Source organism: Oncorhynchus mykiss, chromosome 9 (genome assembly GCF_013265735.2).
Source record: "Oncorhynchus mykiss isolate Arlee chromosome 9, USDA_OmykA_1.1, whole genome shotgun sequence".
Classification (NCBI taxonomy): Eukaryota; Metazoa; Chordata; class Actinopteri; order Salmoniformes; family Salmonidae; genus Oncorhynchus; species Oncorhynchus mykiss.
The window spans coordinates 447,382-465,324 of record NC_048573.1 but is presented as its reverse complement, the minus strand read 5'-3'; the positions used below and the strand labels follow the sequence as shown (position 1 = coordinate 465,324).

Here is a 17,943-nt window from a genome sequence, read left to right as displayed (position 1 = left end):
ACTGTGATAGACTGCATCCAATTTGCTGAGTAGAGTGTTGGAGGCTATTTTGTAAATGACATCGCCAAAGTCAAGGATCGATAGGATAGTCAGTTTTACGAGGGTATGTTTGGCAGCATGAGTTAAGGATGATTTTTGCGAAATAGGAAGCCGATTCTAGATTTAATTTTGGATTGGAGATGCTTAATGTGAGTCTGGAAGGAGAGTTTACAGTCTAACCAGACACCAAGGTATTTGTAGTTGTCAGAAACGTCCAGAGTAGTGATTCTGGACGGGCGGGCAGGTGCGGGCAGTGATCGGTTGAAGAACATGCATTTAGTTTTACTTGCATTTAAGAGCAGTTAGAGGTCACGGAAGGAGTGTTGTATGGTATTGAAGCTTGTCTCGAGGTTAGTTAACACAGTGTCCAAAGAAGGGCCAGAAGTGTAGAGGTGGATCAGAGAATCACCAGCAGCAAGAGCGACATCATTGATGTATATAGAGAAAAGAGTTGGCCCGAGAATTTAACCCTGTGGCACCCCCATAGAGACTGCTAGAGCTAAGGACCCTGGGACTAAACACCTCCCTCTGCAACTGGATCCTGGACTTCCTTACGGGCCGACCCCAGGTGGTAAGGGTAGGTAACAACACTTCCGCCACGCTGATCTTCAACACGGGGGCACCTCAGGGGTGCGTGCTCAGTCCCCTCATGTACTCCCTGTTCCCTCAAGACTGCATGGCCAAGCACGACTCCAACACCATCATCAAGTTTGCTGATGACACAACAGTGGTAGCCCTGAACACCGACAACAACGAGACAGCCTATAGGGAGGTCAGAGAACTGGCAGTGTGGTGCAAGGACAACAACCTCTCCCTCAACGTGATCAAGACAAATTAGATGATTGTGGACTACAGGAAAAGGAGGACCAAGCATGCCCCCATTCTCATCGTAAAGGCTGCAGTGGAGCTTCAAGTTCCTTGGCGTCCACATCACCAACAAACTAACATGGTCCAAGACAATTGTGAAGAGAGCACAACAAAACCTATTCCCCCTCAGGAATCGAAAAAGATTTGGCATGGTTCCTCAGATCCTAAAAAGGTTTTACAGCTGCACCATCGAGAGCATCCTGACGAGTTGCATCACTGCCTGGTACGGCAACTGCTTGGCCTCCGACCGCAAGGCACTACAGAGGGTACTGCGTACAGCCCAGTACATCACCGGGGCAAAGCTTCCTGCCATCCAGGACCTCTATACCAAGCGGTGTCAGAGGAAGGCCCTAAAAATGGTCAAAGACCCCAACCACCCCAGTCATTGACTGTTCTCTCTACTACCGCACACCAAGCGGTACCGGTGCACCAAGTCTAGGTCCAAGAGGCTTCTAAACAGCTTTTACCCCTAAGCCATAAGTCTCCTGAACAGCTAATCAAATGGCTACCCAGACTATTTGCAGGTACCTCCTGTATACAGCCCAGCTATTGTTATTTACTGCTGCTCTTTAATTATTTGTTATTTTCTTAACATTTTCTTAAAACAGCATTGTTGGTTAAGGGCTTGGAAGTAAGCATTTCACTGTAAGGTCTACCTGTTGTATTCAGCGCATGTGACTAATACACTTTCATTTGATCTATCTGTCTTTAGTCTTCAATCACTCTCTCAGTCTGTCTGTCTCTGTGTGTTGTGGTCTACACCACAGTCTGTCTCTGTGTGTAGTGGTCTACACCACAGTCTGTCTCTGTGTGTTGTGGTCTACGCCACAGTCTGTCTCTGTGTGTAGTGGTCTACACCACAGTCTGTCTCTGTGTGTAGTGGTCTACACCACAGTCTGTCTCTGTGTGTTGTGGTCTACGCCACAGTCTGTCTCTGTGTGTAGTGGTCTACACCACAGTCTGTCTCTGTGTGTTTTAACAACATTCCCAACTATCACACAGCATTCACTGGACTGTATATACACGACATGACCGAAAGTATGTGGACACCTGCTCGTCAAACATCTCGTTCCTAAATCATGGGCATTAATATGTAGTTGGTCCCCCTTTGCTGCTATAACAGCCTCCTCTCTTCTGGGAAGGCTTTCCACAAGATGAAGGAACATTGCTGCTATAACAACCTCCACTCCTCTGGGAAGGCGTTCCACTAGATGTTGGAACATTGCTGCAGGGACTTGCTTCCATTCAGCCACAAGAGCATTAGTGAGGTCGGGCACTGATGCTGGGCGATGAGGCCTGGCTCGCAGTCGGCGTTCCAATTCATCCCAAAGGTGTTCGATAGGGTTGAGGTCAAGGCTCTGAGCAGGCCAGTCAAGTTCTTCCACACCGATCTCACAAACTATTTGTTTGGACTTGGCTTTGTGCACGGGGGCATTGTCATGCTGAATCAGGAAAGGGTCTCCCCAAACTGTGTGGAAGCACAGAATCATCTAGAATGTATGATGTAGCGTTAAGATTTCCCTTCATTGGAACCAATGGGCCTAGCCCGAACCATGAAAAACAACCCCGGACCATTATTCCTCCTCCACCAAACTTTACAGTTGGCACTATGCATTGGGGCAGGTAGCGTTCTCCTGGCATCCGCCAAACCCAGATTCATCCATCAGACTGCCAGATGGTGAAGCGTGATCCATCACTTCAGAGAACGCATTTCCACTGCTCCTGAATCTAGTCACTGAGCTCTATGAGCCGCTCTACTGCTCCTGAATCTAGTCACTGAGCTCTACGGGCCGTTCCACTGCTCCTGAATCTAAAGTCACTGAGCTCTACGGGCCGTTCCACTGCTCCTGAATCTAGTCACTGAGATCTACGGGCCGTTCCACTGCTCCTGAATCTAAAGTCACTGAGCTCTACGGGCCGTTCCATTGCTCCTGAATCTAGTCACTGAGCTCTACGGGCCGTTCCACTGCTCCTGAATCTAGTCACTGAGATCTACGGGCCGTTCCACTGCTCCTGAATCTAAAGTCACTGAGCTCTACGGGCCGTTCCACTGCTCCTGAATCTAGTCACTGAGCTCTACGGGCCGTTCCACTGCTCCTGAATCTAAAGTCACTGAGCTCTACGGGCCGTTCCACTGCTCCTGAATCTAGTCACTGAGCTCTACGGGCCGTTCCACTGCTCCTGAATCTAAAGTCACTGAGCTCTACGGGCCGTTCCACTGCTCCTGAATCTAAAGTCACTGAGCTCTACGGGCCGTTCCACTGCTCCTGAATCTAAAGTCACTGAGCTCTACGGGCCGTTCCACTGCTCCTGAATCTAGTCACTGAGCTCTACGGGCTGTTCCACTGCTCCTGAATCTAAAGTCACTGAGCTCTACGGGCCGTTCCACTGCTCCTGAATCTAAAGTCACTGAGCTCTACGGGCCGTTCCACTGCTCCTGAATCTAGTCACTGAGCTCTACGGGCCGTTCCACTGCTCCTGAATCTAGTCACTGAGCTCTACGGGCTGTTCCACTGCTCCTGAATCTAGTCACTGAGCTCTACGGGCCGTTCTACTGCTCCTGAATCTAGTCACTGAGCTCTATGGGCCGTTCCACTGCTCCTGAATCTAGTCACTGAGCTCTATGGGCCGTTCCACTGCTCCTGAATCTAAAGTCACTGAGCTCTACGGGCCGTTCCACTGCTCCTGAATCTAAAGTCACTGAGCTCTACGGGCCGTTCCACTGCTCCTGAATCTAAAGTCACTGAGCTCTACGGGCCGTTCCACTGCTCCTGAATCTAGTCACTGAGCTCTACGGGCCGTTCCACTGCTCCTGAATCTAGTCACTGAGCTCTACGGGCCGTTCCACTGCTCCTGAATCTAGTCACTGAGCTCTACGGGCCGTTCCACTGCTCCTGAATCTAAAGTCACTGAGCTCTACGGGCCGTTCCACTGCTCCTGAATCTAAAGTCACTGAGCTCTACGGGCCGTTCCACTGCTCCTGAATCTAGTCACTGAGCTCTACGGGCCGTTCCACTGCTCCTGAATCTAAAGTCACTGAGCTCTACGGGCCATTCCACTGCTCCTGAATCTAGTCACTGAGCTCTACGGGCCGTTCCACTGCTCCTGAATCTAAAGTCACTGAGCTCTACGGGCCGTTCCACTGCTCCTGAATCTAAAGTCACTGAGCTCTTCGGGCCGTTCTACTGCCAATGTTTGTCTATGGAGATTGTATGGCTGTGAGCTCAATTTAATACACCTGTCTAGCATGTGATCCACCACCGCAGTAGCATGTAAACAAAATCAAGTGCACACGCACACAACATATGCACACACACTACGCAAACACACACACACTACGCAAACACACACACACACACACTACGCAAACACACACACACACACACTACGCAAACACACACACACACACACACACACACTACGCAAACACACACACACACACACTACGCAAACACACACACACACACACACACACACACACTACGCAAACACACACACACACACACTACGCAAACACACACACACACACACACTACGCAAACACACACACACACACACTACGCAAACACACACACACACACACTATGCAAACACAGGGACAGACAGACACAGGGACAGACAGACACAGACAGACAGACAGACACAGGGACAGACAGACACAGGGACAGACAGACACAGAGACAGACAGAGAGACAGACACAGGGACAGACAGAGAGACAGACACAGGGACAGACAGACACAGGGACAGACAGACACAGGGACAGACAGACACAGGGACAGACAGACACAGGGACAGACAGACACAGAGACAGACAGACACAGGGACAGACAGACACAGAGACAGACAGACACAGGGACAGACAGACACAGGGACAGACAGACACAGGGACAGACAGAGACAGAGATAGACAGAGACAGAGATAGACAGAGACAGAGATAGACAGACCCAAAATCTTTTGATTTTCAGGTTTGACTCGTATGAATGATCAGATTCAAAGACACACAGAACACGTGTGTGTGTGTGTGTGTGTGTGTGTGTGTGTGTGTGTGTGTGTGTGTGTGGTACAGAGTACTGAAGGAGCAGAGTGGAATGTGTTCTAGGAGGAAGAGAGAAACCCTGACATCACAGCAAAGGTATTCTAAAACACACAGTGCTGTGGCCGTGTTTCCAGTGCAGGGTATTATAGTGATAGGGCCGTGTTTTCAGTGCTGGATATTATACAGTGATGTGGCCGTGTTTCCAGTGCTGGATATTATACAGTGATAGTGCCGTGTTTCCAGTGCTGGATATTATACAGTGCTGTGGCCGTGTTTCCAGTGCTGGATATTATACAGTGATGTGGCCGTGTTTCCAGTGCTGGATATTATACCGTGATGTGGCCGTGTTTCCAGTGCAGGGTATTGTACAGTGATAGGGCCGTGTTTCCAGTGCTGGATATTATACAGTGATGTGGCCGTGTTTCCAGTGCAGGGTATTATACAGTGCTGTGGCCGTGTTTCCAGTGCAGGGTATTATACAGTGATGTGGCCGTGTTTCCAGTGCAGGGTATTATACAGTGATAGGGCCGTGTTTCCACTGCAGGGTATTATACAGTGATGTGGCCGTGTTTCCAGTGCAGGGTATTATACAGTGATAGGGCCGTGTTTCCACTGCAGGGTATTATAGTGATAGTGCCGTGTTTCCAGTGCTGGATATTATACAGTGATGTGGCCGTGTTTCCAGTGCAGGGTATTATAGTGATAGTGCCGTGTTTCCAGTGCTGGATATTATACAGTGATAGGGCCGTGTTTCCACTGCAGGGTATTATACAGTGATGTGGCCGTGTTTCCAGTGCAGGGTATTATACAGTGATGTGGCCGTGTTTCCAGTGCAGGGTATTATACAGTGATGTGGCCGTGTTTCCAGTGCAGGGTATTATAGTGATAGTGCCGTGTTTCCAGTGCTGGATATTATACAGTGATAGGGCCGTGTTTCCACTGCAGGGTATTATAGTGATAGTGCCGTGTTTCCAGTGCTGGATATTATACAGTGCTGTGGCCGTGTTTCCAGTGCAGGGTATTATACAGTGATGTGGCCGTGTTTCCAGTGCAGGGTATTATAGTGATAGGGCCGTGTTTCCAGTGCTGGATATTGTACAGTGATGTGGCCGTGTTTCCAGTGCTGGATATTATACAGTGATAGGGCCGTGTTTCCACTGCAGGGTATTATAGTGATAGTGCCGTGTTTCCAGTGCTGGATATTATACAGTGCTGTGGCCGTGTTTCCAGTGCAGGGTATTATACAGTGATGTGGCCGTGTTTCCAGTGCAGGGTATTATAGTGATAGTGCCGTGTTTCCAGTGCAGGGTATTATACAGTGCTGTGGCCGTGTTTCCAGTGCTGGATATTGTACAGTGCTGTGGCCGTGTTTCCAGTGCTGTGGCCGTGTTTCCAGTGCAGGGTATTGTACAGTGCTGTGGCCGTGTTTCCAGTGCAGGGTATTATACAGTGCTGTGGCCGTGTTTCCAGTGCTGGATATTATACAGTGCTGTGGCCGTGTTTCCAGTGCAGGGTATTATAGTGATAGTGCCGTGTTTCCAGTGCAGGGTATTATACAGTGCTGTGGCCGTGTTTCCAGTGCTGGATATTGTACAGTGCTGTGGCCGTGTTTCCAGTGCTGTGGCCGTGTTTCCAGTGCAGGGTATTGTACAGTGCTGTGGCCGTGTTTCCAGTGCAGGGTATTATACAGTGCTGTGGCCGTGTTTCCAGTGCTGGATATTATACAGTGCTGTGGCCGTGTTTCCAGTGCTGTGGCCGTGTTTCCAGTGCAGGGTATTGTACAGTGCTGTGGCCGTGTTTCCAGTGCAGGGTATTATACAGTGCTGTGGCCGTGTTTCCAGTGCAGGGTATTGTACAGTGATAGGGCCGTGTTTCCAGTGCAGGGTATTATACAGTGCTGTGGCCGTGTTTCCAGTGCAGGGTATTATACAGTGCTGTGGCCGTGTTTCCAGTGCAGGGTATTATACAGTGCTGTGGCCGTGTTTCCAGTGCAGGGTATTGTACAGTGATAGGTCCGTGTTTCCAGTGCAGGGTATTGTACAGTGCTGTGGCCGTGTTTCCAGTGCAGGGTATTGTACAGTGATAGGGCCGTGTTTCCAGTGCAGGGTATTATACAGTGCTGTGGCCGTGTTTCCAGTGCAGGGTATTATACAGTGCTGTGGCCGTGTTTCCAGTGCAGGGTATTATACAGTGCTGTGGCCGTGTTTCCAGTGCAGGGTATTGTACAGTGATAGGGCCGTGTTTCCAGTGCAGGGTATTGTACAGTGCTGTGGCCGTGTTTCCAGTGCAGGGTATTGTACAGTGATGGGGCCGTGTTTCCAGTGCAGGGTATTATACAGTGCTGTGGCCGTGTTTCCAGTGCAGGGTATTGTACAGTGCTGTGGCCGTGTTTCCAGTGCAGGGTATTGTACAGTGATAGGGCCGTGTTTCCAGTGCAGGGTATTGTACAGTGATAGGGCCGTGTTTCCACTGCAGGGTATTATACAGTGATAGGGCCGTGTGTAGGGTTGGGTGTTATCCACATTTTCATACTGTCATACCATTTCTGTACCATACCATCTCAGAGTCATCTCAGGTTCATTGGGACTAATTTTCATGAAGTGTACAGTACTATTACCGCTTTTTTTCAGTTTTTTCAAGCGAAGGTCTTTTAAGGAGTATGGAGCACCCTTGTTCGGTTCACCTCGCCGAGTTCAGTTCACCTCGCCGATTTCGGCTGATGCCTTTACAAGCCTTTAGAAACATACGCACTTAGGCTAAAACAAAGGATGCTAAAAAAAAATTAAAAAATTCAGAATGGCACAAATTCCCCGATATCAGGGTACTCATGTCAACATGTTTGCTTTCAGAGCATATTTAGGGTCCAGTAGGATCTGAGTGTTGTAAACTGTTTAGAGAGAACAACCCATAACTACTGTAAGAACCCAAGTCTAAGATGTGGAAGGACCACCAGAGGGCAGGCTGCTCCCACAGACAGTAGCCCGGCCCGGCATGTGAGTCAAGGTGATCAGAGGCAATTAAGCACAGCTGACGGTACTAATGAACTATTCTCTTTCCCCTATAAGAGAGAGGAGGGAACCGGCAGAGAGGAGAGTAGGGAACCGGCAGAGGAGAGAGGAGGGAACCGGCAGAGAGGAGTGAAAGAAAAGAGTGCTTGCTTCTCCAAATTAGAGGACGGTACCTTTCGGAAGGGAGAAGTAGGGGACAAACTACTTCTGGGGAATGGCCACCACAGATCCACACCACCACCTGAAGGGAGCTCTCCACGGACGGACCGTTAAACCGGTGACACACCCGTGATGTATGTTATAGTTTAAAGATACTCTCCTTATGTTCCTTGTTCTTGTAAAGGAAGAACATTTTCAGATCATCCTTGATTGTGTTGGAGTGTCTAATAATAAATAAATACATCAATAGAGAACTTTGTTCAGTTCAGAAAACTTGTTTCCGACTCGTTTATTCCACCTTTTCGCTTTAGAGCGACCTCAAAGTATGTGGTCCGCTCACAAAGACTACAGTTATACAGTTTGTCTTGTTTTTAAACTGTTTAGAGAGAACCCATAACACTGGTCTAAGACTACAGTTATACATTTTGTCTTGTTTTTAAACTGTTTAGAGAGAACCCATAACACTGGTCTAAGACTACAGTTATACATTTTGTCTTGTTTTTAAACTGTTTAGAGAACCCATAACACTGGTCTAAGACTACAGTTATACAGTTTGTCTTGTTTTTAAACTGTTTAGAGAGAACCCATAACACTGGTCTAAGACTACAGTTATACATTTTGTCTTGTTTTTAAACTGTTTAGAGAACCCATAACACTGGTCTAAGACTACAGTTATACAGTTTGTCTTGTTTTTAAACTGTTTAGAGAGAACCCATAACACTGGTCTAAGACTACAGTTATACATTTTGTCTTGTTTTTAAACTGTTTAGAGAGAACCCATAACACTGGTCTAAGACTACAGTTATACATTTTGTCTTGTTTTTAAACTGTTTAGAGAACCCATAACACTGGTCTAAGACTACAGTTATACAGTTTGTCTTGTTTTTAAACTGTTTAGAGAGAACCCATAACACTGGTCTAAGACTACAGTTATACATTTTGTCTTGTTTTTAAACTGTTTAGAGAACCCATAACACTGGTCTAAGACTACAGTTATACAGTTTGTCTTGTTTTTAAACTGTTTAGAGAGAACCCATAACACTGGTCTAAGACTACAGTTATACATTTTGTCTTGTTTTTAAACTGTTTAGAGAGAACCCATAACACTGGTCTAAGACTACAGTTATACATTTTGTCTTGTTTTTAAACTGTTTAGAGAACCCATAACACTGGTCTAAGACTACAGTTATACAGTTTGTCTTGTTTTTAAACTGTTTAGAGAGAACCCATAACACTGGTCTAAGACTACAGTTATACAGTTTGTCTTGTTTTTAAACTGTTTAGAGAACCCATAACACTGGTCTAAGACTACAGTTATACATTTTGTCTTGTTTTTAAACTGTTTAGAGATAACCCATAACACTTGTCTAAGACTACAGTTATACATTTTGTCTTGTTTTTAAACTGTTTAGAGAACCCATAACACTGGTCTAAGACTACAGTTATACAGTTTGTCTTGTTTTTAAACTGTTTAGAGAGAACCCATAACACTGGTCTAAGACTACAGTTATACATTTTGTCTTGTTTTTAAACTGTTTAGAGAGAACCCATAACACTGGTCTAAGACTACAGTTATACATTTTGTCTTGTTTTTAAACTGTTTAGAGAACCCATAACACTGGTCTAAGACTACAGTTATACAGTTTGTCTTGTTTTTAAACTGTTTAGAGAGAACCCATAACACTGGTCTAAGACTACAGTTATACATTTTGTCTTGTTTTTAAACTGTTTAGAGAACCCATAACACTGGTCTAAGACTACAGTTATACAGTTTGTCTTGTTTTTAAACTGTTTAGAGAGAACCCATAACACTGGTCTAAGACTACAGTTATACATTTTGTCTTGTTTTTAAACTGTTTAGAGAGAACCCATAACACTGGTCTAAGACTACAGTTATACATTTTGTCTTGTTTTTAAACTGTTTAGAGAACCCATAACACTGGTCTAAGACTACAGTTATACAGTTTGTCTTGTTTTTAAACTGTTTAGAGAGAACCCATAACACTGGTCTAAGACTACAGTTATACAGTTTGTCTTGTTTTTAAACTGTTTAGAGAACCCATAACACTGGTCTAAGACTACAGTTATACATTTTGTCTTGTTTTTAAACTGTTTAGAGATAACCCATAACACTTGTCTAAGACTACAGTTATACATTTTGTCTTGTTTTTAAACTGTTTAGAGAACCCATAACACTGGTCTAAGACTACAGTTATACAGTTTGTCTTGTTTTTAAACTGTTTAGAGAGAACCCATAACACTGGTCTAAGACTACAGTTATACAGTTTGTCTTGTTTTTAAACTGTTTAGAGAGAACCCATAACACTGGTCTAAGACTAGAGTTTGTCCTGTTTAATCACCCAGCTGTTAGAAGTTCTGAGAGATGCTGCCTTAAACACATCACCACTAAACAGGTTTAGGTCTGAAGGAGACAGAGAGAAACAGACAAAAGGCCAGAGAGAGAGAGAGAGAGAGAGAGAGAGAGAGAGAGAGAGGGAGAGAGAGAGAGAGAGAGGGAGACAGACAGATGACTGATGGAATGTAGTATTGATGGTGTATCAGGCTGCTTGCTGTCTGTCCAGCGGTCACAATGTGCTTCTACAACCTACTCCTTTAATGTACACAGACAGAAACCCATCCCTAGGCCCTCCACCCTATTTCTTAGAGTTATAATGGCCCTCCACCCTATTTCTATAGTTATAATGGCCCTCCACCCTATTTCTAGAGAGTTATATTGGCCCTCCACCCTATTTATATAGTTATAATGACCCTCCACCCTATTTCTATAGTTATAATGACCCTCCACCCTATTTCTATATAGTTAAAATGACCCTCCACCCTATTTCTATATAGTTATAATGGCCCTCCACCCTATTTCTATAGTTATAATGACCCTCCACCCTATTTCTATAGAGTAATAATGACCCTCCACCCTATTTCTATATAGTTATAATGACCCTCCACCCTATTTATATAGTCATAATGAAACTCCACCCTATTTCTATAGTTATAATGACGCTCCACCCTATTTCTATATAGTTATAATGGCCCTCCACCCTATTTCTATAGTTATAATGACCCTCCACCCTATTTCTATATAGTTATAATGGCCCTCCACCCTATTTCTATAGTTATAATGACCCTCCACCCTATTTCTATATAGTTAAAATGACCCTCCACCCTATTTCTATAGTTATAATGACCCTCCACCCTATTACTATAGTTATAATGACCCTCCACCCTATTTCTATATAGTTATAATGACCCTCCACCCTATTTCTATAGTTATAATGACCCTCCACCCTATTTCTATAGTTATAATGACCCTCCACCCTATTTCTATATAGTTATAATGACCCTCCACCCTATTTCTATAGTCATAATGACCCTCCACCCTATTTCTATAGTTATAATGACGCGCCACCCTATTTCTATATAGTTATAATGGCCCTCCACCCTATTTCTATAGTTATAATGTCCCTCCACCCTATTTCTATAGTTATAATGACCCTCCACCCTATTTATATATAGTTATAATGGCCCTCCACCCTTTTTCTATAGTTATAATGACCCTCCACCCTATTTCTATAGTTATAATGACGCTCCACCCTATTTCTATATAGTTATAATGACCCCCCACCCTATTTCTATAGTTATAATGTCCCTCGACCCTATTTTTAAAGTTATAATGGCCCTCCACCCTATTTCTATAGTTATGACCCTCCACCCTATTTCTATAGTTATAATGACCCTCCACCCTATTTCTATAGTCATAATGACCCTCCACCCTATTTCTTAGAGTTATAATGGCCCTCCACCCTATTTCTATAGTTATAATGGCCCTCCACCCTATTTCTAGAGAGTTATATTGGCCCTCCACCCTATTTATATAGTTATAATGACCCTCCACCCTATTTCTATAGTTATAATGACCCTCCACCCTATTTCTATATAGTTAAAATGACCCTCCACCCTATTTCTATATAGTTATAATGGCCCTCCACCCTATTTCTATAGTTATAATGACCCTCCACCCTATTTCTATAGAGTAATAATGACCCTCCACCCTATTTCTATATAGTTATAATGACCCTCCACCCTATTTATATAGTCATAATGAAACTCCACCCTATTTCTATAGTTATAATGACGCTCCACCCTATTTCTATATAGTTATAATGGCCCTCCACCCTATTTCTATAGTTATAATGACCCTCCACCCTATTTCTATATAGTTATAATGGCCCTCCACCCTATTTCTATAGTTATAATGACCCTCCACCCTATTTCTATATAGTTAAAATGACCCTCCACCCTATTTCTATAGTTATAATGACCCTCCACCCTATTACTATAGTTATAATGACCCTCCACCCTATTTCTATATAGTTATAATGACCCTCCACCCTATTTCTATAGTTATAATGACCCTCCACCCTATTTCTATAGTTATAATGACCCTCCACCCTATTTCTATATAGTTATAATGACCCTCCACCCTATTTCTATAGTCATAATGACCCTCCACCCTATTTCTATAGTTATAATGACGCGCCACCCTATTTCTATATAGTTATAATGGCCCTCCACCCTATTTCTATAGTTATAATGTCCCTCCACCCTATTTCTATAGTTATAATGACCCTCCACCCTATTTATATATAGTTATAATGGCCCTCCACCCTTTTTCTATAGTTATAATGACCCTCCACCCTATTTCTATAGTTATAATGACGCTCCACCCTATTTCTATATAGTTATAATGACCCCCCACCCTATTTCTATAGTTATAATGTCCCTCGACCCTATTTTTAAAGTTATAATGGCCCTCCACCCTATTTCTATAGTTATGACCCTCCACCCTATTTCTATAGTTATAATGACCCTCCACCCTATTTCTATAGTCATAATGACCCTCCACCCTATTTCTATAGTTATAATGACGCTCCACCCTATTTCTATATAGTTATAATGGCCCTCCACCCTATTTCTATAGTTATAATGACCCTCCACCCTATTTCTATATAGTTATAATGACCCTCCACCCTATTTCTATAGTTATAATGACCCTCCACCCTATTTCTATAGTTATAATGACCCCCCACCCTATTTCTATAGTTATAATGTCCCTCCACCCTATTTTTAAAGTTATAATGGCCCTCCACCCTATTTCTATAGTTATGACCCTCCACCCTATTTCTATAGTTATAATGACCCTCCACCCTATTTCTATAGTTATAATGACCCTCCACCCTATTTCTTTAGTTAATGACCCTCCACCCTATTTCTATAGAGTAATAATGACCCTCCACCCTATTTCTATAGAGTTATAATGACCCTCCACCCTATTTCTAGTTATAATGACCCTCCACCCTATTTCTATAGAGTTATAATGACCCTACACCCTATTTCTATAGTTAAAATGACCCCCCACCCTATTTCTATAGTTATAATGACCCTCCACCCTATTTCTATAGTTATAATGACCCTCCACCCTATTTCTATATAGTTATAATGGCCCTCCACCCTATTTCTATAGAGTTATAATGGCCCTCCACCCTATTTCTATAGTTATAATGACCCTCAACCCTATTTCTATAGTTATAATGACCCTCCACCCTCTTTCTATATAGTTATAATGGCCATCCACCCTATTTCTATAGTCATAATGACCCCCCACCCTATTTCTATAGAGTTATAATGACCCTCCACCCTATTTCTATAGTTATAATGACCCTCCACCCTATTTCTATAGTTATAATGACCCTCCACCCTATTTCTATAGTTATAATGACCCTCCACCCTATTTCTATAGTTATAATGACGCTCCACCCTATTTCTATATAGTTATAATGACCCCCCACCCTATTTCTATAGTTATAATGTCCCTCCACCCTATTTTTAAAGTTATAATGGCCCTCCACCCTATTTCTATAGTTATGACCCTCCACCCTATTTCTATAGTTATAATGACCCTCCACCCTATTTCTATAGTTATAATGACCCTCCACCCTATTTCTTTAGTTAATGACCCTCCACCCTATTTCTATAGAGTAATAATGACCCTCCACCCTATTTCTATAGAGTTATAATGACCCTCCACCCTATTTCTATAGAGTTATAATGACCCTACACCCTATTTCTATAGTTAAAATGACCCCCCACCCTATTTCTATAGTTATAATGACCCTCCACCCTATTTCTATAGAGTTATAATGACCCTACACCCTATTTCTATAGTTAAAATGACCCCCCACCCTATTTCTATAGTTATAATGACCCTCCACCCTATTTCTATAGTTATAATGACCCTCCACCCTATTTCTATAGTTATAATGACCCTCCACCCTATTTCTATAGAGTTATAATGACCCTACACCCTATTTCTATAGTTAAAATGACCCCCCACCCTATTTCTATAGTTATAATGACCCTCCACCCTATTTCTATAGTTATAATGACCCTCCACCCTATTTCTATAGTTATAATGACCCTCCACCCTATTTCTATATAGTTATAATGGCCCTCCACCCTATTTCTATAGTTATAATGACCCTCAACCCTATTTCTATAGTTATAATGACCCTCCACCCTCTTTCTATATAGTTATAATGGCCATCCACCCTATTTCTATAGCGTTATAATGACCCTCCACCCTATTTCTATATAGTTATAATGACCCTCCACCCTATTTCTATAGAGTTATAATGACCCTCCACCCTATTTCTATATAGTTATAATGACCCTCCACCCTATTTCTATAGTTATAATGACCCTCCACCCTATTTCTATAGTTATAATGACCCTCCACCCTATTTCTATATAGTTATAATGGCCATCCACCCTATTTCTATAGAGTTATAATGACCCCCCACCCTATTTCTATAGTTATAATGACCCTCCACCCTATTTCTATATAGTTATAATGACCCCCCACCCTATTTCTTTAGAGTTATAATGACCCCCCACCCTATTTCTATAGTTATAATGACCCTCCACCCTATTTCTATAGTTATAATGACCCTCCACCCTATTTCTATAGTAATAATGACCCTCCACCCTATTTCTATAGAGTTATGATGACCCTCCACCCTATTTCTTTAGTTAATGACCCTCCAACCTATTTCTATAGAGTAATAATGACCCTCCACCCTATTTCTATAGTTATAATGACCCTCCACCCTATTTCTATATAGTTATAATGACCCTCCACCCTATTTCTATATAGTTATAATGACCCTCCACCCTATTTCTATAGAGTTATAATGACCCTCATGACCAAACATTGGACTGGAGACTGGTTACTAACCCTGTGTGTGTGTGTGTGTGTGTGTGTGTGTGTGTGTGTGTGAGAGAGAGTAACAGAGTATGTGTGTGTGTGTGAGTAACAGAGAGTGTGTGTGTGTGAGTAACAGAGAGTGTGTGTGTGTGTGTGTGAGTAACAGAGAGTGTGTGTGTGTGTTTGTGTGTGTGACAGAGTGTGTAACAGAGTGTGTGTGTGTGTGTGTGTGTGTGTGTGTGTGGGGTCAGTGCTTTATGGCAGTGATAATTGTCATGACATCACATCGATGAATGACAGGCTCTCTGACAGACTACTCTGAATAACCCCTTCAGCAGGTTGGAGACTTTAAGACAAATGGCACCCTATTCCCTATATATAGTGCACTGCTTTAGACCAGGTCCCCATAGGGCTCAGTGGTACACTATATAGGGACTATCAGCAGGACTCTGAACAACCCCTTCAACAGGTTGGAGACTTTAAGAGAAATGGCACCCTATTCCCTATATAGTGCACTACGTGGTTAGAGCGTTGGACTAGTAACCGGAAGGTTGCAAGATCGAATCCCCGAGCTGACAAAGTAAATCTGTCATTCTGCCCCTGAACAGGCAGTTAACCCACTGTTCCTAGGCCAGTTAACCCACTGTTCCGAGGCCAGTTAACCCACTGTTCCTAGGCCGTCATTGAAAATAAGAATGTGTTCTTAACTGACTTGCCTAGTAAAATAAAGGTATAAAGAAAAAAATCGTCCAAAAATACCGATTTCCGATTGTTATGCAAACTTGAAATCGGCCCATTCAGATTAATCGGTCGATCTCTCGTACTGAACTGACCCTGTATATAGACCCCTTCCCCCTATACATATCTACCCCCAACACTCCAGTATCCCTGTCCCCTTCCCCCTATACATATCTACCTCCATCACTCCACTATCCCTGTCCCCTTCCCCCTATACATATCTACCTCCATCACTCCAGTATCCCTGTACATTGGTAATATCGTACCTGAAATATTTCCTGTACATAGTATGCTTACTTACTTAATTGTATTTTTCTTATTCTTATTTCTCCTGTGTTTTTTCTAGTAATACTTTGTTATTGATTATTGCTTTGTTGGGTTTTGAGTTCGCAAGAAAGGCATTTCACTGTAGTTGTTCATGTGACATTACAACTGGAAACCTGAAACTTAACAGGCTGGACCTCCGGCAGGTCCACGTGATCCCTCAGGCGACGTCACCAGAGACGGGCTTGGTGCCACCGGGGCCAGCGAGACTACCGACAGTCAGTCAGGGTGGCATTTAGAACGATCTGATTAGGTGACTTTAATCATAATCTAATTTGTTGTCCTAAAACTATGTCAAAAAAAATATTTAAAAAATAAAACAATTGCTGTAAATAAACGCGTCATAGCCTGAAGGATGATTGGAATGTTCTGATTAACTCTAGAGTTACTGATCACACAAACACACAGTGTCTCTGAGCTGGCCAGGCCTACCCGTCCGGTCCCGTGTCTCTGAGCGGATCAGGCCTACAGGGCTGGTCCCCAGACCAAGTTATGACTCACCTTTACTGGAGAAGAAATGGTGGGTCTAGTGGCTCAGCGACGTCCAGTTAGATAATCCTCGTCATGCCCCGTTACCGCACCAGACAGAAATAAGAACCACGGAGAAAAGTGTTTCAGAAGTTGGGTGGGGGCGCTGTGTCCTTTAGGCGAATTACAACTCCTCGCGACCTGAAAGTAAAAGTTCCCAAACGATTAAAAGTGTCGTTAATACAGGGAGATTAAGTGTCGATGAGAGAGGATTTAGTCCCGGGAGAGAGAAACGGAAAGTTTAGCGTCGGCCGATCGGTGTGGTCTGATCTCGGATTGGGCTGAATCACGGCAGAGGAAAAGGCAGGCAGAGTTCTGGTCCCGTTAACGTTCTGTCTGTCCGGTGAACCGGAGTTAGTTTGACCTCAGGTCCCGGTCTGACAGCGGGACGGGGAAGTCCTCTCTCCGTTATTTACCGGGACGGTTGGAAAGGAAAAATAAAAATAAAAAATAAAAAAATAAAGTGTGCGGCCCTCGCCTCAAGCGCTCCTCCTCTCCTCACCTCTCGCACTACTCAGAGGAACCAGCCGGTCGCCATCACCCGCGTGACGTCAGGGGTAGGACCGGACAGCGAGCTCAGTTAAAGGGGCAGTGTATTCGGGTGTGTTAGAGCAGGGCTCGAGCAAAAACCTGCACACACAGTAGCGCTCCAAATCAAATCAAATTATATTAGTCACATGCGCCGAATACAACAGGTGTAAACAATAACGTGAAACACTTACTTACAAGCCCTTAACCAACAATGTAGTTTTAAGAAAAATAAGAGTTAAGAAAATAGTTACTAAATAAACGAATGTTTTTAAAAAAGTAACACAATAAAATAACAATAACGAGGCTATATACAGGGGGTGGTACCGAGTCAATGTGCGGGGGTACAGGTTAGTTGAGGTCATTGAGGTCATATGAGGAGGGTTAGACCAAATTAAAACAAATGTGTCATGTGCGGAATACAATTGGTGTAGA

The 17,943-nt window shown here is 43.6% G+C and overlaps 1 protein-coding gene across 1 annotated transcript in view; it reads right to left on the bottom strand.

Annotated features, from left to right (window-relative positions):
• Window positions 1-17,541, bottom strand: part of kif1c (kinesin family member 1C) — an 85,162-nt gene extending 67,621 nt beyond the window's left edge. The window contains exon 1 of the mRNA XM_036986994.1: window positions 16,954-17,541. The gene's annotated coding sequence lies outside the window, so the exon portion shown is untranslated. The remainder of the gene's footprint in view (window positions 1-16,953) is intronic.
• Between the last annotated feature and the right edge of the window lie 402 nt (window positions 17,542-17,943).